This window comes from Pinus tabuliformis, chromosome 4_2 (genome assembly GCF_031772625.1).
Source record: "Pinus tabuliformis cultivar Carrire ecotype Pingquan chromosome 4_2, CPIR1, whole genome shotgun sequence".
Lineage (NCBI taxonomy): Eukaryota > Viridiplantae > Streptophyta > Pinopsida > Pinales > Pinaceae > Pinus > Pinus tabuliformis.
In genome coordinates this window covers 596,899,361-596,924,914 of record NC_142304.1, presented here as the reverse complement: position 1 = coordinate 596,924,914, position 25,554 = coordinate 596,899,361, and the positions used below count along the sequence as shown (strand labels likewise).

The following is a 25,554-nucleotide window of genomic DNA, read 5'->3' as shown; positions in this document are numbered from 1 at the left end:
TTCCTTCTCCAACAAGTATCCATGAAGTGAGAAATTTCCACGGGTTGTTTAATTGTTACCATAAATAAATTCAAAATTTTAGTTGTATATGTGCACCGATGGTGGAAACTATTGAAAAGGAACAACAAACTTTTCAATGGATAGCAGCGGTAGAAGAAGTATTCCAATTGTTGAAGAAGAAAATCATAGAACAACCTATTTTGTTTTTTCTTTATTTCCATGCCAGTGGAACAGTTATTGGAGTTCTACTTAGCCAAGATGACAAGTCAGTTGCATATTTCAGCAATAATTTAATGATACCAAGCAAAAATATTCCACTTACGACAAGGAATTTTATGCAATAATTCAATCCCTTAAGAAGTGGAGGCATTACCTTATGCCCAAGGAGTTTATTCTATACACAAATAATCATGCATTGAAATTTCTAACCAAACAAGACAAGTTGAATAGAGACATGTCAAATGGGTTGAATACATGAAATTTTTTTCTTTTGTTCTGAAACATATTAATGGAAGTGATAGCAAAGTTGTTGATGGTTTGCGCAAGAGATGTTTGGTTCTACAGGAGCTAAAAGTCAACACTTTGGGGTATGAACACCTCCAAGAATTGTACAAGGAAGATCCAAATTTCAAGGAACTTTATGAAGCTTGTGAAAACCATGTGGCTAGAGATAGAATTTAATGGCTTGAGTACATGATTCAAGAAGAATTGTTGTCTAAGGGAAGAAAGTTATTCATTAAAAGAGGATTGATGAGGGGTAATCGAATGAAAGAGAAACGTAGCGGAGGAATTGCTAGTCACTTTGTCCATGACAAGACATACGCACAATTAAGCTCTTTTTATTATTGGTCAGTTCTGAGGGAAAATATCAAAAGGTCAATGGATAGATGTAGAATAATCAATCGTGCTAAAGGGACACAATAGAATGCAGGGCTATATCAGCCACTTCACATACCCAACAGACCTAGGGAAGCCATTAGTATGGACTTTGTTCTAGGTTTTCCAAGAACTCATAAGAAAAATGACTCGATTTTTGTAGTAGTGTACAAGTTTTCAAAAACAACACACTTCAAACATTTTTCAAAAACAAATGATGCTTCCCACATTGCAAATTTGTTTTTCCAAGTGGTGAGACTACATGGACTGCCTAGGAGCATTGTCTCATATCAAGACACCAATTTTGTGGGTCACTTTTGGAGGACTTTATGGAAGAAACTAGGGACAAACTTGACATATAGTTCAACCTACCATCCCCAAACAAATGGGCAAACTGAAGTAGTTAATAAAAGTCTAGGAAATTTATTAAGGTGTCTAGTTCATGAGCATAATAAGAAATGGGATAAAGTTATCCCACAAGTTGAGTTTTCCTATAATGATTCTCCTAATAGGAGCACAAGAAAAAATCATTTTCATATTGTGTATGGCATGCATCTTAAGAGTATTTATGAACTCAGAAACATGGGGAAAGGAGAGAATCAAAGTGTTGATGCGGAAGAGTTTGCTACTATATAAATTCCTTGTAGATTCAAACTAGTAATTGTAATATGTTAAAACAATAGACTTGAATCTACTCTACTCATCAGCGGAAACAATTAAATGATCACAAAATCATGCAACTACAAGAGAAAGAATTCAATCAACATATTACACAATGATTTCCTATGGAAAGCCATAGTTAAAAATCCCGGCTATATGTATATTGCATTAGTAAAAAAATATGAGAAGATTACAATGCTTTTCTCAAGCTTCAGCAACCTCTGCACGATCTCTATCTATCTCATTGCTTCCTAGACAAGCCCAGGCCAATACTTAACTGATTTTTTGCTTGCCCAAGTCCCTATTTCCATGCGTTTTTCCTCAAGCAATGATCCCCCTATTAATTAGGGAAATTCATCAATATGAATTGTGCAATCCTCATAGGCCTTACTATGATTGCATGCACCACCCATACAATTCAGATGATTATACAACTAATAGTGCATAGTCCCTAAACTCCAATTTCAATTGGGTCTTTCTCAGATCTGATATGCAAGATTTATTTATGAGTGAATCTTCAGTTTACTGGTTGATCACTACAGGCAGCACCACACTACTAGACATCCCATTAGTTCCTACATCAGTTGGAACTAGTTTCACTGACTTTTAACACAATTAGACTGAATTAATTATTTACAACTCAAAATAAACTCCACTAAGGCTCTTATAATGTAGAAGACACTCTAGTTAGACCCTCAACTCGAATTAACTGAACCAACTAAGTCAAATTAACTTAGTTAACTAATACAAGTTGTCATGAGATGTGGAACTACAATTTTATTCCCAATTTAATTAAAGGAAAAAATTAAATTAAGATTTTCTTATTCCATTTTCAACACTCCCTTCTCAACAAGAAATGGATTATCTGCAACCCCAATTTTACCTCTATGAAACTCAAATTTGCATCTTAACAATGCCTTTGCCAAAATATATGCATCATGTTCCTCTGTAGGAATGTACTCCAACAACATGATTCTCATATGCACACAATCTCATAGAAAATTTAAGGCTCTTCGCATCCTTCCACCCAGCCGAAATTGAGCCTTCTTAGCAACCATCCACCCAATGAGCAGAAGCCAGTGTTTGCCAAACATTGGTAAAATATTACTCCAACTGTCTATTTGATGTTGTTGATGAGCCAAGAGACGCTACTTTGCATCAAGCCAATGACACCTGTTGGGGACAAGCTACTATAGAATGGGAAAGATTGAATTGGCTGCCAGAGGGACATCATGGCCCAACCGGCTAACTACCACAATGAATAAAAGCACCACCAGATGCTAGGAAATAACTCACCAATTTCCTTTGACTTTTTTGCTTACTCACTCTGCTTTAGATGTCAAAATTTTGTCTTAAGACTCTTAGGGGGGCATCTTATTTCCCATGCATGGTCAAATGGTCTTTCCTTAGCCTAGTCACACCCTATTTTTTTTATGATCATGCTCAAGTCAGACAAGGTCCACAGATGTTTTTTCATGTTGTACAATCTATGAATTTCCAGTAATATAATGCATTCTAGCTTACAAAAAATATATATTTCATATGCATAAATCAAACCACTTAATTCATAGTCTTCAAGTGTCCTTAAGTGGAAGTGCAAAGCATGTAAAGGTATTGTTGATGGTTGGGTATAAGCAATAGGAAAAATTCATCCGAGCATGGAAGCAAAGCAATGTGATGCTTAAAGGGAGAATGACACAAAGGGAGATTATGGTTATGCATGCTTGGAATTTGCATGGCCATCCATTCCACGTAACGTTTGGACCAATGGTTATTTTATGATGAAAGGATCGCTCATCACCAAAGGTGATTAAGTAACAAATTACCAAGTACAAAACCCCTTAATTACTTGATGTGTGGGTTGTGGAAAGTGTGGAATCAGATCCATGAAGAAGTACAACAATCGAAATTGTAATTGGCATTATTTGTAATAATTGTAGTGTGAGGCTCTTGGAGGAAATAGAGCAATCCCTTTTAGTGCACTCTAAGGAAATAAGGGGTTGGTTGGTTATGAAATTGAAACTCCATTCACAGAAAGGATTTCCAAACAAATGAGGGTGGCGAAAGATACAAGGACGCACTATATTGGGGGTTTAGTGTTGTGCTTTCAAAACTCACTTATTGGAAGGGATCAGGTTGCTAAGTATAAGACAAATTATTACATTAGGAACAACACCCTAGTTAGGGAACAGAGATGGAGTGTTTCAATTGCATATGGTGCATAAGAAAGGAGCCAGGGAGTCTAATCAAAATGAATGGAAAGAAGAGGTGGGATGACTTCAAAATGAGATATGGCAACTTCAAATACATCATAATCAATATGTCTAAGTTTGTCCTATGCATTGGAGTAGATTGTGGAGCACAACATTCAATTTGGGAGAAAAATGAAAAAATGGATAGCATATGTCAAAAAGTTGAGCATCTCAAACAAATCCTAGATCACCTTCAACAAACCTCTCCTTCCTCATGCAATTCAATAAGTAACAACATTCTGAGTATTCATGACCACAATATTATTGTTCCTAGTCAAGACACTTAGGAAACTTTGATTGAAGATACCAAAAGTGATAGAAACACTCCAATTAATAGTAAATATATGCAAGTTAGATGGTGTAGCCTTCTAGGATCTATTTGAGGATATATACCTTCTATTGTTTTATAATATAAGTAGATTGGAGTTCACTTCCTTTTTAACAAAGGCAACAAGAAAAAGGTGATATAAGCACCATGACATGTAACATTTTTGCACTTTGATGTATTGATATACCCAAGCACAAGTTTATAATATAAATATTTATTATTCTCATTAAAACCAGCCTAGATCCATCTTAACTCCAAATTTGCCAAGCGCCGAGAGGAATCAAATCTCTTGAGATGCAATGATATTTTAGAGCGAAAAGGGATTTGATTCCTCTCGATACTTGGTAGATCAGGAATTAAGATGGATCTACGTTGGTATAATATATATGTAGTTACCATTGAAATATTTTATTTATAATTCAAGTTCTCCACACTAAAATGCTAAAACAGGTCCCCTCATTTTTTTCGTTGTATTCATACCTTTAATTATTTTTATTATTAATATTTTCTAAAATAATTACAAATATCTTCATATATTGAATTAAAAAGCAGTTATTGAAATATTTTATTTATATAAAACCATGTTATTTAAGATGGACACTCAAATATATTTTACTCATGGTTGATTGTAAATGTTTTTTGTTATTAATATAATTTTGTTAAAATCATGTTATTTACTGAAATATATTTTACTTATAGTTCATTGTAAATGTTTTTTGTTATTAATATAATTTTGTTTTAAATATCACATGTAAACTGAACATAAGATGAATTACATATCATGTAATTCATATCATGTAATATCAATAATACTATTTCATATCATCCAAGGAAAGAAATAATCAAATTAATTATTACGTAACTTTTATGTAAACATCACATTATTATATTCAAACTTTTTAAGCAATTTATAACGTCAAGATATCATTCCCACTCCAAACAACCCAACTTTCAAAAAAAATTGAAACAATAATAATCCCAATATCAAACATTGTGATCACTGAATTGGAAAACATTATAAGCTAGAATGGTAATCAATGTAAAGCGGTAAGATTATAACATAAGATAGGGATGGTAAAAGGTTTTATTATAAAATTTTGTAAATTGAATTTTATATTCGTTTAATGTTATATTATATCTTTTTAATGTTGTAACAAAACATTTTTATAATAAATTTAGTTTAATTAATTTTGAGAGTTCTAAACATGTGTTTAATGTTATATTATATCTTTTTAATGTTGTAACAAAACATTTTTATAATAAATTTAGTTTAATTAATTTTGAGAGTTCTAAACATGTGTAACGTTGAATAAAAATAAAATTAAAAACAAATAAATTGCATTTTATATTTGTTTAATGTTATATTATATCTTTTTAATGTTATAACAAAACTTACCCCCGATCGGGGTGCGACAAGGAAGGCGAGGTGGGCCAGAGAGGATGGGAGGTAGAGGCGCTAGATGCCAACCACCTAGACCCAAGGACAGAGGGGCCATCAGGATGTGGGAGAACGAGACGGCAGGAAGGGCAGCAAGCAAGACAGGGCAGGGAACAGGATGGCATCAAGAAAGGACAGGTGTGGCTGAGGAAGGAAGGGAGCGACACACGGTTGCGGGCAAGCGAGAGGGCGGGCAAAACAGCGTTGGCAAGTGGCACAACAGCAGAAAGAGACCCATGGTAGGAGCAGCCGGAGGCATGAGGGAAGTAATGACACACAGTGATGGAAGAGTCAGAGGAACATCATTCCGAGGAAAAGGAAGGAAAGAATGGGTGGCGGGAGGAGGAAGAGGGCACGTGGGAGGCTGGACGGAAGAAAGGTGGGGTAGTCGAACAAAACAACAAGAGGCAAAGGTAGACGAGAGAGGAGATAGTTGCATGCAAAGGGAGAAGGCGAAGGAACGAGAAGCAGAAGGTGGTGGACGCAGGCTGGAGGACGTCGGGAGGACAACAGGCGTCGATGCAAATCAATGGTATGTTACTTTGGTTGCCTTACCTGATAGAATTGAAGAAATGACTAATTCTAAGGATTTTGGGGAGGGGGTTGGGGAAGCCACGACTCGGAACGAGTCGAGACCTGGGGCTCATGGGAATTTAACCTGGCCTGGAATGTGAATGGAGTGAGGGGATACGGGGAAGTTATAGGGTATCTCTGGGTAGACGAGAAGAGAGGGAACGAGGTAAGTTGGGATGACAATTGGGATTCCCTTAATGGAGAGCGTAGGAAGATTGCAGTCCCGGCCAGGTGGCACCTGAGGCATGGAAAGGAAAAAACATTTATCAAAGACAGAGAGGCCAGTATCGCAACGGCCAAAGCAGCAAGGCTATGGCTAGCTTGGCTTGACCCAAACTGGAATGTTAGAAGCAAGACTCAGGGGATAATCAAGGGAAAAAATCGGGCGAGGATACCTGAGATGAGAGAGCCCTAGACAGGAAACTCAATTGTGACCCTGAATATGGATAAGGGAACCCAAATTAGGGACTCCTGTAGAATCGCACAAGATGACCTGCATGCTCTGGGTTGTTCGGGAGGGGGTAAACTGAGAGGAGAGGAACAGAGAGGCCGAAGCCTGTTATTTCAAGAGCAGTCAGCCAGGAAACTGAGGGAGAAGGAGGGCAAACCCAAGTCGCTAGGACTAGAGCGAGTGGCCAAGTCCAAAGCAAAGAAAATTATGATCAATTTGTGTAAATGTATCCAGACTGATAATGAAATTTCTTGTGTTACTGTTATAGGTATTAAAATAACTAGGGTGTTGCACAGCCTGGAGGTCCAGACCACACATCACGCTTCAGCGAGAAAACCGACTGTGGAGAGCGATTCGAGCGAAGAACAACGAAGTTGGGACAAAGAGAGCATGGCTAAAGAGGGAAAAGAAGCGACTAAAAGAGGCACTAGAGGAACTGGGAAGGCAGGGAAAAGGACCACAAGGGGGGAAGCAACCTCCAGCAGAGGTCAAAGCAAAAAAGGCAAAAAGTCAGGAAAGGAGCACATGTAGACTCTCATTAGCGCTTACATGGTTGGCAACCCGCCAGAGGTAAGAGCTCAAATAGCAGGATGGGAAAGGGAACTTAATGACAGCATAACCAACCAGGACATAGAGACAGAAGAGTGGGAAGCTATGGTGAAAGACCCAGGGAATACCCATGGCCGCCATACTCTTTTCTGGCAAACAATACAGCAATATTGGGTTATGAAGAACATAATAGCCTGAGCTATGGCTTTAAACAAGGAACAGGAGGTACAGGAGGACGCCAAAACAAAGGAGCCCAACATGAAGGATCTCCATAGAGAGATTGCTGCAGTTCAGATACAAGTATACAGAAACAATTTAGCACTGAGCAGGATAGAGCAAAGTCTACAGGATATGAAGAGAAGCGAGATGTCGAGGTCCAGTGCGAAAGCCCCAGCCCCGGTGGATTCCTCAGACGAGTGAAACAGGTTTCTAGTCAGAATTTTGTTATATGTCGATTAGCCTTTACTTTCCTAAGTTGTTGTTTATAATAGATAGAACAACAAATGTTGCATGGATGGTGGAGAAAGACTTATTTAAATTTTGGACATCATTTAACGCAAACAGGTGGCCAACCTGGTTTCCTACGAGCAGGTTGAGGCCACTTGTAACTACTGTTAAAGACATGTTAGTGGTCAGACCATATTAATAGAGAAAGTACTACCAAGTTTACAAACAAAAAAATGCTAAAACAAAACTTTTTTTGATTTTATAATAAATTTTGTTTAGTTAATTTTGAGAGTTCTAAACATGTGTAACGTTGAATAAAAATAAAATTAAAAACAAATAATAATAATCATCATTTTAAAATATATATATATATATATATATATATATATATATACATAAATATTGGAGTAATTTAGAGAAGTACAAATTACAGAGTTTAAAATAAATAAATATTAAAGTAATTTAGAGAAATACAAATTATAGAGTTAAGAAAAGAACCTTCCCCGGATAGAGGGACCCTAAGCGAAAAAGGTGGAAACTTATGTTGATTGCAAAACCAACATCTAAAAACTGGCAAGTGCGGTTGGTTAATCTCAAGGGAAACTCTATCCGGAGTTTATCCAGAAGGCGAAAGGAAGGCATTTCAGAGCGAAAACTTACCAAGATAAAAGATCAGAGAAAGGACAATAGGTATGTTTGAGAGATCTCAATCTTCCAAAGTAGCGAACCAATCTCCAATAAAGAGTTATCTTATATTTAGTATCCCTTATTCATCCCCCTTATATAAGTATATACCCCTTCTTATAGGGGCCGCCTTTAGAGGTAAAATGAAACTCAATAACCTAGAATAGCAAACCAATCTCCCATAAAGAGTTATCTTATATTTAGTATCCCTTATTCATCCCCCTTATATAAGTATATACCCCTTCCTACAGGGGCCGCCTTTAGAGGTAAAATGAAACTCAATAACCTAGAAGTATGTTTACCCTATAAGAGAAAGCAGAGTTTAAAATAAATGAATATTAAAGTAATTTAGAGAAGTACAAATTATAGAGTTAAAAATAGAATATATTACAATTGAAAATTATATATATATATATATATTCCATTTTTTGGATCATAAGAGCTAATTTGCCTAATATTCTATTATTAATAATTACATTTAGCAGTACTAATTTTGTACTTTGAAGTTAGGAACTCGTGAGTCTAGACTCAAGGACGGGGTCTTCTAACTTGTAGTTGTTGAAGTCTGATTATAGTTGTTATGTGCGTAACTCAGTGTTTTTATATAATATAAAATACATTGTATGTAAATATTAAAAGAAAACCATTCATTGTTCTTTATAAAGTGCACCGTATGTAAATGTTTTGTTTATCCTAGTAGTAAAAGAAAAACAACGTTTTTTGGTGTAGCATTGACGAAATATGTTCCAACTATGTAATGTTGTCATTAAGCACATATGAGAGGCATAACAGTGATTATGTATGCATCACATTATATTCTCATGATATTTTCTATTATATAGTTAACAGATTTAATATTTACAATGTACATATGATATAGATCTCTATGATTTAATCTTCTAAAATAATCAATAGTGGGAGTAAGCTCTGCCGTTGAAAAATCTTAAAACGTCTAAAAGCCATCATTCCCAAAGCATTTGGGAAATATCGCTGATGGAAAGATAATTTTATCTTAGTAAGATAAACTAAAGCCACCTTGTAAGGGAAATGCACTAATCCAACTTAGGTCAGCAATAATTCTTAGACTAGCAACGAACACAAATTCTAAAAATGGTAAAATGAAAGCCAAGGAAAATATATCATGGCAAGGCTTGTTTAGAGTGTGATTTGGCACCATGAAAGTTGTCAAGCATGGTCATCCATCTCTTAAGTCTGTCCCTTTATTTCAAGGAGAAAAACATTATTTTCCCTAGATTATTTTAGAAGCATCGTGGAAGGAAACAGAATTGCTATGGAGCTTATGCGATTTTCCACAATTCTCACAACGGAGAATGCAAGCATGTTAGAAGCAGGCTGAAGAGTGGAACAGAGGATTAAATCAAGGTGGCGAAAATCATGAAGTTATTAAAGGTGTCTGTGCCTGTGCCTTGAGTTGTAGCCAGTGATATTGATCAGTGCAAGACTAGAAAGGAAAATCCTGCTAAAAGCGGTATACTCAAAAGTAACTGCAAGAAACATCTTCATCTGAAATTTTCTGCTAATAAATTTTTAAATGTACATTCATAGCTAGTTCTATTCGCCTGCTCAACATGAGTGGTATCCTAGAACTTGACTAAAAGGGCCCGTTATACATGTGTTTGAAAATCTTGTAACACCTCCTGTATTCCCATGGAACTTCTTATATATATATATATATATATATATATATATATATATATATATATCAAAAATAATAAGTCTCATTCTTTTCTAAATGAATACGAACAAAAAAATTTACCAATTTAGATTCAGCTCTACCAAAAATCATTACCAATTTAAATTCAGCTCTATCACCGATGAAGTACATCATAACAATTGCATGTATATATTTTCTAAATTTTGTATTGAACTTCCAAATAAGATCTGAACACTTTATGGAAGACAAACAAAAATGTAACCGTGAAGCAAATGAAGGAAACAAAAAGACACTTAGAAAACTTTTGAATTTTCACTAAATACATATAATACTCATTCTCCAAATAGGTTGTACATCTATTTCTTATGGCACAACGATTGACAACACACATATAGGGCACCAACTATGGTTACCTCCACCAGTGACAGCAAATGGATCAAGTTCAACGTTGACAGGGTTACCAGCATCAACTTGAGACTAGGCTCTGCATGAGGTGCATTAAGGAGTAAGAAAGATCTCAGAGCAATTACATTTGAATTCATTTAATTCCAGGAAAATTATCAAGGATAAATAGCAGGTCTACTCAGGTGAATGAAGGAATCTTTGAAACAAGGTTAAAAACATCATCTTTAAAGGGGATTCCCAGATTGATCATTGGCAATCTTAACAGATTCAACCAGAATTCCTCAACAAAGACAAACAACCATACAAACTAGATCAGAATAGACATTGAGAACGTTTAGAATTACAAGTCCGTTCATGTGAGAATGGCTAACCTGCTTGTGACTGGTTATCCAAAAGGGCCATTGCCTGCAAGAATTCCCATGTCAATCAATATGACAAATCCACCCCAAAAGAAGAGGATGACTTGCAAAAAGTTTTTCACAAGCGTATTCCTACTAGAATCCAATGTAAAGACACCCTGCAGCATGAAAGTATTTACAAAAGGAGCTAACTTATGAGCATTAACTCATTATTCTCTCATCGTAGATTCAACGCCTTCTCCAAATCATTCTATTGCATGCCATAGATAAGAAGGCATCCCTTTTTAGGTTGATGGTACAAACTACACCATCTGTCAACCCCATAGAATTTTGTCACCTCCTCTTCATATTCAAGGAGATCGTTCATCTTCTCCATCTTTTGTTCATTCTACTTTCCTTGGTTTGTAAGCCATATTTTGTTATTTTGTTGTCTTTCCCTTGTATTTCTATTACTCGTGCAGATATAGGAAGGAGATGATAAAATAAGAGGGGGTTGCTTGTGCACAAGGTCTCAAACAACAAAAATATCCCTCCAGGGGAAAGACCAAGACAAAAAGTTCCATATGGGACACGAGGGTGGCTAGAAGGTTCCTGGAAAGGCATGGCTCTAAAAGGAACCCGAGAACTCTTGAAGGACATTCTAGGAATCAAGTTTCCAACGAACATATCCTTGATGTTGCAAGGCAATTGGAGAATTTTGTTGAGAGATGAGCTACAAGCTGAACAATAAATCAACTTTAAGCAAAAGGTGTTACGTACATTGAACCACTTAAGCATTGCAATCGAGGGTTTGGATACAAATCATTCATGGAAAAATTACGAGACATTTAAGAAGAAGATTCTCTATGCTTTGGACACACTTAACAAAACCATTGAACAATTAAAAGACCTCTAACCAAAAAACCATTGATCGCAATAAACAAAGTTAAACAACCCTTACATCCATAAGGTTGATTGACCCTATGACCCTGACTAAGCCTCCATTTGTTATTAAGCCCATTGTCAACAAGAATAGGAAAATGGGTCAAAGTGATCATCAATTTCACCCATCTTAATTTACAATTGATACAAATACCTTAAAACACAAAACAACTCCAACCAAAAAGGTCAATAAGTTGTGTAATATATTAACAGGAAACATTTAAACGAGAATCTTAAAATAAATATTTCACTTAATATTCAAATTATCAATGTTATTGATAATTAGGCACATTGAATCTCAAATGGAAATCCAATGATACATTGCGTAACTTACTTACACCTATGTTGCACAGGGACCCGTCCCCACCATAATTCATGATGTTTCCTCCATTCTAGCAATCCGGGGACTTTGGAACTCGTCAGAAACGTTCCAAATTTGTCGGGGACTCCATCGGGGACTTGGGGACTTCAAGGTTGTCCCCTAGTCATCCCTCGAAAAATCGGGGACTTTTTGGGGACTTCCAAAATGTCCCTCAATAAATCAGGGACTTCTAAACATCCCCAATATAATTTAAATTTACAACTTAAAATAAATATTATATTTTTTCATTTTCTAAAAAAAAAAAAAAACAACAAACAAAAAACAAAACAAAACAAAAACAAAAAAACAAAACTTAATTCAAAATTGTAAATTAAAAAAAAAATGAAATCATTACCTACCCTAGCACATACCTAAAAGTTAAAACATAAAACATTTTGCTTTCTTTTACCATTCAGCCGACAGGGAGATTTCAAGCTTCACGCAGGCGGTTTTCTTCATGCACGCAGGAGGGTTTTCAGCATTTAACGCAGGGTTTGGGGCAGGCTTCACGCCCAGCAACGAGCAGTGAGCAACCTTCACTCCCATCAATTCATGCCCAGTGGTTCACGCCCTTCACGCCCAGCAGTTTAAACACCAAGCAATGAGCAGCTAAACACAGTTTTGCGTTTTTTGAGCCAAAAGCCAGAAGTCAAGCCAGACCAAAAATTTTAAAAAACAAAAAAAAAAAACAAACAAACAAACAGGTTAAAAGGCTGCAAAATGTTTAACTTTAGTTTATGATTTATCTGTCATCACTAGAATCCATAAATGGTAAAAAAACAGGTTAAAAGGCTGCAAAATTTTTAACTTTAGTTTATGATTTATCTGTCATCACTAGAATCCATAAATGGTAAAAAAAAATTGAGTGTTTTTATTTTTTATCAAAGTTTTCAGTTCCTTGCTTGGAGCTATCAAAAAACTTGGAGCAGCAATGAGTTTTTGGTTGCCAAGTAAGTTTAAAATATATATATATATATATATATATATTTAACCAATAGTATGGTCTAATATTTTTAATTTATTTCCTTAAAAAATAAAATTTTAAAACAAATCTATTGTATTTTTAAATTTCAGACCTCACCTCTAAAAACAAATCAAATGAACAGCAATAATACTTCAACAATTATTCAACCTGAGGGTGAAAAAATTGTTTTTATCAACACAAATAAACCCTTGCTTCAGTTTATCAAAAAACTCATCAAGAATAAAAAGAAAAACAATGGTGGTTCAAAAGAGTGGTCATGCAACCTTTGTGGTCATAATTTCAAGGGAACCTACAATAGGTTTACCATCATCTTTTGTCTATTCCTAGAGATGGAGTAAATGCATGCACTTGTCCATTGCAAAAGAGAATTGAACTTACTAAATTTCACATGGCAGCCACAGGTAGCATTGTAGAGATGGAGGAGGACAACTCTATTGTCTTCAAAAAACCAAAAATTTTAAGCATAGAAGAAGAGGACTCTCAAAGAGAAATCAAAAAAAAAAGATTCAACTGATTTAGGTTCTAGTAAATCTAATTCAAGTAAGAAAGGAAAAGTTGTTATGGCAGAGTGGTTCAATGTGCAACACAAGAATGAATCAGAGGATGCAGTGGTTGAATTCTTCTTTGCCAATGGAATATCATTTAATGCCACTCATTCCACTCAATACAAAGAGATGATAAAGAAATGCATTGTTGTTGGTCCATCATTTTAGCCTGTTGGTTACAATAAATTGAAAACAACATTGTTAGATAGAGGAGTCACAAAAATGCAGGCAGTGATGGAAGGCCTTAAAAAATCATGGGTTGAATATGGATGTTCAATCGTCATGGATGGTTGGACAAATATTCAACAAAGGCCTTTGTTAAACATCATTGTCACCTCTCCAACTAGACCATATTTCTTAAGGGCAATTGATTGTACTGGAAAGATGAAGGATGCGGCCTTTCAGTATGAGGTATTAAAAGATGCAATTGAGGAGATTGGTCCTACAAACGTAGTTCAAGTTATCACAGATGTTGCACTAGTTTGTAGGTCTGCAGAGTTAATGATTCAAAGCAGGGACAAGCATATGTTTTGGACTCCTTGTTGTGCGCATGCTATAAATAATGCACTCAAAGGCATTGGTAAAATTTCTTGGATCACTCGCATTATTTTGGATGCAAAAGAAGTGTAAATGTTCATTTTCAACCACCATGCCTCTTTAGCTATTTATAGAATTTATGCAAAAAAAGTTCTTGAAACCAGCAGATACAAGGTATGCCAACTACTATCTCCTTTTTGACCGCATGCTAGAGGTGCAACATGTCTTAAAGGCCATTGTTACAAGTTCTAAGTGGCCTACATGGGGGGAATCCAAAATAGATCAAGGAATAAAAGTAAGGCAGTTGGTGTTAAATGATGATTGGTGGGTTGATGTGAAATACATTGTCTCATTCATTGCTCCAATAGTAGAGCTAATCAGGTATGCAAATTCAAATTCCCCTTGCCTTGGGGAAATATATGAGTCAATTGATAGCATGATTGGAAAGATCAAGTCCATCATTCGTCAAAGGGAGCCCTCTTTGGGGTTATTTAATGAACTCCAAAGGTTGATTGAAAAGAGATGGAACAGGTTAAACACACCTCTTCATATGGCCGCTTATGCACTTAATCCAAAGTGGTATGTGGAGAGGGAAGGCAGAGTTCCACCAATAGATGACCCTGAAGTGAAACAAGGCTTTATTGATGCCATAGAAAAGATGTATACATCAGAACAAGCAACCATATTTCGATAACAGTTTTTTGATTTTGATTTGCTTAGTAGCCCCACTTTCTCTAGAGCCGCAAAGAAAGAATTGTTGGGTATGGCACAAAAAAGTCCCAATGGATGGTGGGGGATGTATAGGGGCAAAGCACTAGAAATACGCACTCTTGCTATGCATTTACTATCTCAGGTTGCTAGTTCTTCAGCTGTAAAAAGGAATTGGTCTACATTTAGTTTTATCCACTTTATTAAGAGGAATAGGCTTACCTCTAAAAGAGCGGAGAAACTAGTTTATGTGCACAACAGTGTTCGCCTTCTTACAAGGAAGACTCTAGAGTATTTACAAGGACCTGCAACACAGTGGGATGTAGATCCTGAGGATGCTTCACAAGTTGATGATAATGATGATGGGCCATCTATCCATACAAGATTGGTTAATGTACCATTAGATGACATTAAGCTTGAGTCGCAAGGCATTGATGATGATGGGAGAGAAGATAGTGAGGCTCAAGCATTCTCAGATAGACTCGATGTAGAAAATATGAATCTCTAAGTAGCTTCAACCTTCATGTTACTATGGATATTGACTCATACTTCCTTTTTTGTTGTCTTGAGACATTTTGATTTTTCCATTTGGCAACTATACTAGTGACTATATTATTTTAATTTTTGCCATTTTGGTTCTTGGACTATAGTCTATAATTTATAAATTTATAATCCATGGTTTTTTAGACTCTTAACTTGAGATTTATATTTAAATTTTAATGACTTGTTCATGTTTATAGCTTTATTAAATTTTAGAACTATTTACTTTTACGCTTTATATGCTATTTAAATTTTGAAATGATTCATCATGCATCATAGAATGATTATTGAGATACTAGACTAAAGTAGATTGTAGGTTATAACTTGTAACTGTAAGTTTGTAACAAACTAATAGTACTTCTTAAGTTATGCAATGATGACGAAATTTGTTTTTGTGATGCACAATTCTCAATGACGATTAGATACTATTTGTATTAGAATTTAGTCTTTAGATTTATCATTTTAGTATTTATTTTGTAATTTGAATTTCAAAATAGTAATAATTCTAATTTTTATATTTTAAATTATCAATTTGATTCGTGTTTATGTTGTATTACTAAAAAAAAATTTAATTTTTTTTTAATAAATATTAAAATTAGTTGCCGCACTTGTCGTCCCCAACCCGCCGTCCCCTGAAAATTTAGGGGTGCGCTCTAGCCGTCACGGAAACTTGTCGCCCCGTCCCCACAGCCAGTGCAACATAGATTTACACATTCAATAAATCATTAATAACAGTCTGGTAGGGAAGTAAAAGACCAAGGATTACAACATGATTGGTAATTTTTCTTTCACCCTCTTTAATCCTTGGTTTTTTTCATCAAATATTTTGACTATTTCTTCTTGGCAGGCAATAATAGCATGGCAGCGAAGTTTGTATGCCATGTGTCTGATGAAAGGTTTTCTCACAAAATGTTTGATATAATTCCAATACAAGCCAGTATAAAGTCATTGTACTTGCAACCACTACAATCTGATGTTGCATGCCAAGTGTCTGACAAAATGATCGCAGGTCAAGTGTTCAGAGCAATGTTGAAAACATCAGCATCGGCAAAAATTTGGCAAGGGTCCAAGAAACATTTTCTAAGAAAAATCGGCGAAAAAATCAGCAAACCACGGAAAACATTAAAAAATACAAATTATATTCATTTTTTTCAAAATCAGACAACAAACACAATTTAACAAAAAAAAAATCAGCTGACCGAAGAGAAAATAAACAAAAAAAAAAATCACAAATTTTGGACACGTCACTGAAAATTCAGCGATGTTATCAACACCGGTTCAGAATGACGTTTGCTCCACAAACATGCTTTCAAATCATAGTTAAATCCCTCACAAGGAAAAAAAATGTGTTATCAACTGTTAATTTTCCACGAAATTCTGCAAATAATTGGTGAATAACTGAAAACAAGGCAATGAATATTGAAACCAAATTTACCTTTACAAAGATACAGAATTTCTTAACTGATAAGCAGCGGAATATAAATGCAGAGATAAAAACACAGTCACACAAATTTACACATTTGATTTATTGGGAATCCCAACTAGGAAAACCCTCTTCTTTGCTGTAGTATTTTATTAATTGAGAAATTGAATCAATTACAAGGTAATCTGTTTCACTGAGAACAAACTTGTTTTCTGCTGAACTAGCCTGAAATACCCTACGAATGCACTGACCCAGCTCCTGCTTCCTTGCGGTCTGTCTGGCCCTATTTTCTTGTGCACAGGCTTCCTATTTCATAGCACAAAGAGCCACTTATTCTTTATGACACAGCTCCTAAATCCTAGCCCAGAATTGCCTCATATTTCTTAGCGCAATCCTGCCACAAGAAAGCCTCCTTAACATGCACCCCACAAAGAAAGAGATCTCTCACACAAAACTTTGTGCACACAATAATGAATCAACTTTGTGCCTTCGTCCTTCCTTTAAAGGTTCAATCCAAGCTAAAATTGGCAAGTACAAATTTAGAACTCCTATGGTTGACAAGTTAACTGAGTTTGAATTGGTTCTCTCTCCAATCATAATTGGAGTCACAACTCATCCTTACTTCAATCAATGACTGAAGCTCCAACTCGTTCTATCTGCACTCATAACTGCCACTCGATCCTGTAGTCAAACTGAAGAAGGAACCACGTAACTGATCCTCTAACACTACACAAAACTTGTGAATATTATTCCCTCAAACTGGAAATAAACTCACAATCTCCATGAACTTGCCGAATGGTCAAAGGAAGGACAAACTTGTGGTCTTTCTGGCTAAAGCACAAGCCAGAGAAGACCTTCCACGCTACCATTTTCAGCACTCCCTCTTAGCAAGGAAGAGACTCTGTACAACTCCCAACTTGTCTTTGAAATAGACGAAACTGCTTCTTGCCAATGCTTTGGTCAAAATATTTGTTGTCTGCTCCTCTGTTGTAATGTACAGTAGCTTCACTATCCCTTTCCACACACAATCTCTGAGATGATGATACTTAATCTCGATATGCTTGGAGTGATCATGAAACACTGGATTCTCAGAGAGCTTAATGCAACTCTGATTGTCACAAAGTATCAAAGTAGGCTCCATCCCCTGTCTGAAAAGTGCCACAAGCAACTTCCTCATCCAGATACCCTCGCATTCTGCCAAACTAGCAGCCATGTACTCGGCCTCTGTTGAACTGCGTGAAGCTGATCTCTACTTCATGTTGTATCAAGAAACCATTGCTAACCCAATGTTGAAGACATCGCTTGAAGTACTCTTCCGACCTGTGGAGCTCCCTGCCCAATCTGCATCTGTGAAGCCCTCAAGCCTCACTCCATCAACTTGTCTATACCATAATCTATAATATGTTGTGCCTTTGAGATACCTCAGAACATGCTTCACAGCAACCCATTGAACTCTGGTCGATTCCATCATAAATTGACTCAGCAGGTTTACTGCAAAACAAACATTGGGTTGTGTGTTGATCAAATACATTAACGACCCGATGAGTTGCTTGTATAATGTAGTATCTCCTCGTTCTACTCTGTTAGCATCCACCTTCCTCTAGTTTGTGACCAAAGGAATTGGCCATGGGCCTACAATCTTGCATATGAAATCTTCGAAGAATCTCCGTAGTGCACTTCCCTTGTCCCACAAAGATCTCACCACCACCCTGTCAAACCTCCAATCCAAGGAAATAGTGCATAAGCCCCATATCCTTCATCTCAAACTCTGTTGCAAGGTCTTCCTTGCAATCCTAGATCAAGTTGTCTGCTCCAATATTGAAAATGTAATATACTTGTTTTAAGGTCTTCATAATTGTATTTGGGTCATGATGTTATCAAAACAAAGAAAAGAAAAAAATATTTATAAGCATGGGTTTCATACTTTATTTATTTTGTTTCTAAGTCTAAGCACCCATTGTGTGCTTCTAGGGTTTATGTCATATATCATGGTCATTGTCATTATGTACTAGACCCTTCTTGGGCTCATTGTATCAAAGAAGAAAATTGTTTTTCATGTAAAAAGTGTCACTTGTCAATGCTCCACCAAGTCGGCCTCAAGTGCAGTCAAATCGGCCTAAAAAGGGATGATCCAGCCACTATATATAAGAAGGAACTCGACCACATTTGCTCACTCACTCGCCAAGTTCAATTTGCAATTGGAAGTGAAGGAAAAGGGTACAAAAAAGCCTAGAAAAGGAGAATCTAAAGCGAAGGAAGAAGGATCATCTATCAAGCTAAAAGAGCCAAAATTTGCTCATTTTTGTCACGTGTGCAAGTTTCTGGGTTGCAGAAGGGGACGAAATTGCAGATTTGTAGTTAGGCCGAAATTCCAGTGCAGTGGGGCCAAAATTTTGGTTGATGCAGTATTAAAGAAGTTGATTGGGAAGACTGCTTTGGAAGTTGATTGGAAGGACTACTTTGGGAGGCTAACTTGGTAGATTGGAGGAGGTCTTTGTCTTGGTCAAGGGTCTTGGTTGTCTCATTTTATTTGGTTCTAAAGGAAGAGAAGAGAATTTTTGGGTTTTCCCCTAGTATAGGGGTTTTTCCCTGGATAAGAGCCTATATCTTGTGTCCTTATTGTTTTGATCTTCATGCATTTATGTTTCGATAGTTGCTTGATGATAAAAAGATAAAAGAAGACATAAAAGAAGTTAATAAGATTGCAATGAAATCACAAGTAACTATCAAGACAAGAAAATATTTCAGCCATTCTAATTTTCTAACACGGTGAATATAAGATCGTCAACATACATCACTAGAATGAGCAAAAGCCCTCCAACCATTATGGAGTACAGGTTGGGATCCACCTCACTTTTACTAAAGCCCAATCCTCGAAGGTAGTTGTCAATATTAGTGTACCATGCTCTCAGAGACTGCTTGAGCCCAAAAAGAACTCTTTTGTTGGCACACGTGTGTCTCTGTTGAACTGCTCAAACCCCTCTGGTTGCTCCATCTATATCTCCTCCTCAACCACTTCGTTGAGGAAAGATGTCTTCACATCCATCTAGTGGATCTTTCACCCCATTTGTGTTGTAAGTGCCAGAAGCATCCTAATGGACGAATGTCGTGCTACTAGGGCAAAAGGTCTCATCATAGTATATGCCCTCAATCTGTGAGAAGCCCTTAGCCACATACTTGGCCTTGTACTTCTGCACACTCCCATCTGCTCCACACTTCACCTTCTACACCCAACGCGAGCCTAATACTGATTTGCCCTCAGGTCGTGGCACAATCTCCCAAACATTGTTTTTCCTGATGGAGGAATATTCCTCCACCATGGCATCCTGCCAAACTTGTCAAGAGGTTGCCTCATTCTAACAAGAAGGCTAAGGCACAAGCCAAAGAAGACCTTCCACACTACCATTTTCAACACTTCTTCTTAACAAGGAAGGGATTTTGTACAACTCCCAACTTATCTTTGAAATAGACGAAACTGCTTCTTGCCAATGCTTTGGTCAAAATATTTGTTGTTTGCTCCTCTGTTGTAATGTACAGTAGCTTCACTATCCCTTTCTACACACAATCTCTGAGATGATGATACCTAATCTCGATATGCTTGGAGTGATCATGAAACACTGGATTCTCAGAGAGCTTAATGCAACTCTGATTGTCACAGTGTATCACAGTAGGCTCCATCCCCTGTCTGAAAAGTCCCACAAGCAACTTCCTCATCCAGATAGCCTCGCATGCTGCCAAACTGGCAGAAATGTACTCAGCCTCTGTTGAACTGAGTGAAGTTGATCTCTACTTCCTGTTGTATCAAGAAACAGTGGTTGATCCAATGTTGAAGACACCACTTGAAGTACTCTTCCGATCTGTGGAGCTCCCTACCCAATTTGCATCTGTGAAGCCCTCAAGCCTCACTCCATCAACCTGTTTGTACCATAATCCATAATATGTTGTGCCTTTGAGATACCTCAAAACATGCTTCACAGCAACCCATTGAACTTTGGTTGATTCCATCATAAATTGACTCAGTTGGTTTACTGCAAAACAAACATCGGATTTTGTGTTGACCAACTACATTAACGACCCAATGAGTTGCATGTATAATGTAGCATCTCTATTCATTCTGCTCTGTTAGCATCCACCTTCCTCCAGTTTGTGACCAAAGGAATGGGCCTGCAATCTTGCACATGAATCTCTGAAGAATCTCTATAGTGCACTTCCCCTGTCCCACAAAGATCTCACCATCACCCTACCAAACCTCCAATCCAAGGAAATAGTGCATAAGCCCCATATCCTTCATCTCAAACTTTGTTGCAAGGTCTTCCTTACAATCCTGGATCAAGTTGTTTGCACCAATCTATTGAGAAATGTAATATATTTGTTTTAAGGTCTTCATAATTGTATTTGGATGTAATATATTTATCAAAATAAAGAAAAAGAAAAATTATTTATAAGAAGGGTTTCATACTTTATTTATTTTGTTTCTAGGTCTAAGCACCCATTGTGTGCTTCTAAGGTTATGTCATATATCATGGTCCTTGTCATTATGTACTAGACCCTTCTTGGGCTCATTATATCAAAGAAGAAAATTGTTTTACATGTAAAAAGTGTCACTTGTCACTGCTCCACCAAGTCGGCCTCAAGTGCAGTCAAATCGTCCTAGAAAGGGATGATCCAGCCACTATATATAAGAAGGAACTCGACCTCATTTGCTCACTCACTCGCCAAGTTCGATTTGCAATTGGAAGTGAAGGAAAAGGGTACAAAAAAAACTAGAAAAGGAGAATCTAAAGCGAAGGACGAAGGATCATCTATCAAGCAAAAGGAGCCGAAATTCGCTCATTTTTGTCACATGTGCGAGTTTCTAGGTTGCAAAAGGGGCCGAAATTGCAAATCTGTAGTTAGGCTGAAATTCTGATGCAGTAGGGCCAAAATTTTGGTTGATGCATTATTAAAGACATTGATTGGGAGGACTACTTTGGGAGGCTGACTTGGTGGATTGGAGGAGGTCTTTGTCTTGGTCAAGGGTCTTGGTTGTCTCATTTGATTTGGTTCTAAAGGAAGAGGAGAATTTTTGGGTTTTCCCTGGCTAAGAGCCTATATCTTGTGTCCTTATTGTTTTGATCTTCATGCATTTATGTTTTGATAGTTGCTTGATGATAAGAAGATAAAAGAAGACATAAAAGAAGTTAATAAGATTGCTAAGAAATCACAAGTAACTATCAAGATAAGAAAATATTTGTACCATTCTGATTTTCTAACACAGTAAATATAAGATCGTCAACATACATCACTAGAATGAGCAAAAGCCCTCCAACCATTATGTAGTACAGGTTGGGGTCCACCTCACTCTTACTGAAGCCCAATCCTCAAAAGTAGTTGTCAATATTAGTGTACCATGCTCTCAGAGACTGCTTGAGCGCAAAAAGAACTCTCTTTTGCCTGCATACGTGTGTCTCTATTGAGCTACTCAAACCCCTCTGGTTGCTCCATCTATATCTCCTCCTCAACCACTCTGTTGAGGAATGATGTCTTCACATCCATCTAGTGGATCTTTCACCCCATCTGTGTTGTAAGTGACAGAATCGTCCTAATGGATGAATATCGTGCGACTACGGAAAAAGGTCTCATCATAGTCTATGCCCTCAATCTGTGAGAAGCCCTTGGCCACAAACCTGGCCTTGTACTTTTGCACACTCCCATCTACTCCATGCTTCACCTTATACACCCAGTGTGAGCCTAATACTGATTTGCCCTCTTGTCATGGCACAATCTCCCAGACATCGTTCTTCATGATGGAGGAATATTCCTCCACCATGGCATCCTGCCAAACTTGCCGAGAGGCTGCCTCCTTATATCAAGAAGGCTTTGAGCTTTGTGTCTAACAACTTTGTCATGACGTCATAACCCTTGTCCTCTAGGGTTGCCACCGAAACAAGGTTCTTGTTCAGGCTTGGAACATTGAGGACATCTTTGTGATGGAGAGAGCTCCCAGACTCCCTCTCAAAGCCGACAGTACCAACTCCCCTAGTCGCGTACTTGTCAATTTCTCTTAGCTCAACATGAACCTGCATGTCCTTCTCCTCCAACTAGCTAAAATACTCCCTCTTCTTAATCATATGGAAGGATGCTCCAAAATCAATATACCACGTGTTGCTCCCTATTGAGCTTGCCATGCAATATATCAATGAGAAAACTTTCTTGAACTAAGAAGCAAACCCATCTACCTCAACTGATGCAGCCATATGTTCTTTACTAGACCCCTTCTTCCTGCTAGGACACTTTATAGCATAGTGCCCAAACTCATGGCAATGGAAGCACTCGATCTTACTTGGATCATTCTTCATATTCTCGCCCTTATGACTAGTCTCGGCCTTTCATTTGCCCTTCTTTCCCTTAGCTTTGTTTCCTTTTCCTGCCAAGGCAAAGTTCTCCCCGTCCTCTATTTTCACTGATCTACCATCTCTTGTGTCCCTCTCCAAATTTCTTCTTGAACATGGTCACTCCAAAACCTTTCCCAACTCATTGCATCTTGGAAACCATACCAAGACTTATGGAGTCCCATAAGCGCAAAACTCACAAGGTCTTTTTTGCTACTGTCTCGCCCACAACACTTAGCTCATCCCGCACTCGAGTGAATTTTGAAGGATATGCGACAATGGGCTCTCCTTTGCTCATCCTGATACTTCTTAGCTTCTCTTTGAGAGCTTGCTTCCTGACATCACTAGAACCCTAATACAGATCTAAGATGGCTTTAAACATCTCAAATGTTGTCTTCTTCCCATGGAGATGAGGAATGATATGGTATCAATATGTTGGACCAACTGTTGGGGATCTTGGGGTGGCACTATAGCCTGCTTTATAAACTCAAGCACCCCATGATCTTCCAACACTATGAAATATGCTCATTCCATGAGCAGAAGTTAGAGGCTCCCTCTAAACAGTGAATTGCCCTCAATGCTTGAACCGACATCTTGCTTACCCCAAGAATTGCTTCTTCAAAACTCTGATTTGTGCTCTTCACTAATGATCAACTTGGTGTTGGTCTTTATACTAATCTCTTCTTTGATACCATGTTAATTTTCCACGAAATTCTACAACTACTTAGTGAATAACTAAAAACAAGGCAGCGAATATTGAAACCAAATTTACTTTTACCAAGATACAGAATTTCTTAACTGATACACAGCGGAATATAAACACAAAGATAAAAACACAGTCACACAAATCTACACACTTGATTTCATGGGAAACCCAACTGGGAAAACCCTCTTCTTCATTGTAGTATTTTATTGATTGAGCAAATGAATAAATTACAAGGTAATTTGTTTCACTGAGAACAAGCTTGTTCTCTATTGAACTAGCTTGAAACACCTTGCAAATGCAATGAACCAACTCTTGCTTCCTTGCAGTTTGCCTAGCCCTATTTCCTTGCGCACAAGCCTCTGATTTCCTAGCGCAAAGAGCCTCCTATTCTTTAGGATGCAACTCCTAAATTCTAGCACAAAATTGCCTCCTATTTCTTAGAGCAATTCTGCCAAAAGAAAGCCTCCTCAATATGCACTCCATAAGCAAAGAGATCTCTCACATAAAACTTTGTGCCTTCATCCTTCCTTTATAGATTCAATCCATGCTAAAATTGGCAGGTACAAATTTAGAACTCGTGTGGTTGACAAGTTAACTGAGTTCAAACTAGTTCTCTCTAAAATCATAATTGGAGACACAACTTGTCCTTACTTCAATCAATGACTGAAGCTCCAACTCATTTTATATACACTCATAACTACAACTCGATCATGTAGTCAAACTGAAGAAGGATCCATGTAATTGATCCAACAACACTACGCATGAACTTGTGAATATTATTCTCGCAAACTGGGAATAAACTCACCATCTCCATGAACTTGCTCCATGGTCAAAGGAAGGGCAACCATGTGGTCTTTCTGGCTAAGGCACGAGCCAAAGAAGTCATTCCACGCTACCATTTTCAACATCCACATTAGTTCAGAGTAAAGTTTGCTCCACAAACACGCTTTTAGATCATAGGTAAATCCCTCACAACGAAAACTTTGATGTTGTGGGTGCAATCTAGAGATTCTATGGAAGATATAAAGCTCAAAATGGCGCACGTGCAATAGACACTATGGACCAAAACCAACTTCTATTTTTGGGTTCAAACTAAGGATTGAGTGATGTCATCATCCTTTAGCATATGCAAGGATTCAACTCCCTTTCTTGTTTTACACTGCATGGAGGAGCAATAGGCAAAGGTGCCTCTTCATCCTCCAAACATGTTTCTTTGAAAGATGTATAAAAACCATCCACTCAAAGTCTCAAACTACTTTGATCCCTCCTATGCCTCACGCATATATCATGGAAAAATCATAAGAGGTGTCATTGTTGGAGTTCTCAAAGCATAAGGTCACAAAATTCCACTCAATAGTGCAACCAAATGTCATATGTAGATTTAATGGGCATTGACCTCCTTCATCAGATTTGTACTAGTGGATCCACTCACACTAGACAAAACATTGTGAGTTATCTCTATAATCAAAGGTTTTTGTATTGTCTTTCTTCAATCATATTGATATCAAAAAATGTTTGAGGAGGGTCATTGGTTTTGGGGAAGAGCAGGGCTTTTATCACCCTGTGATTTTTAGAATTTGACCCCAACACCTATGTCAATCACTATAGTGCCAAGTTAGGTCTGCCTCCCAAATCTGCCATTATATTTTTGCTATGTTACCAAGATTCGGATACGAATACGAATATGGATCTGGATCCGTTAGTTTTTTGAAAATCCAGGATCCGAATACGGCAAGGATACATCACGTACAAAAAAATAA

The 25,554-nt window shown here is 37.2% G+C and overlaps 1 protein-coding gene across 2 annotated transcripts in view; it reads right to left on the bottom strand.

Annotated features, from left to right (window-relative positions):
* Positions 1-10,129: 10,129 nt before the first annotated feature.
* LOC149170709 (uncharacterized) overlaps positions 10,130-25,554 on the bottom strand; it is a 31,436-nt gene continuing 16,011 nt past the window's right edge. Inside the window, exon 2 of one of the 2 annotated variants that reach the window (XM_089427336.1) lies at positions 10,130-10,417. The gene's annotated coding sequence lies outside the window, so the exon portion shown is untranslated. Of the gene's footprint in view, positions 10,418-10,724; positions 10,744-25,554 lie in introns of those variants that run through there. The other variant, XM_089427338.1, reaches the window with a different exon arrangement.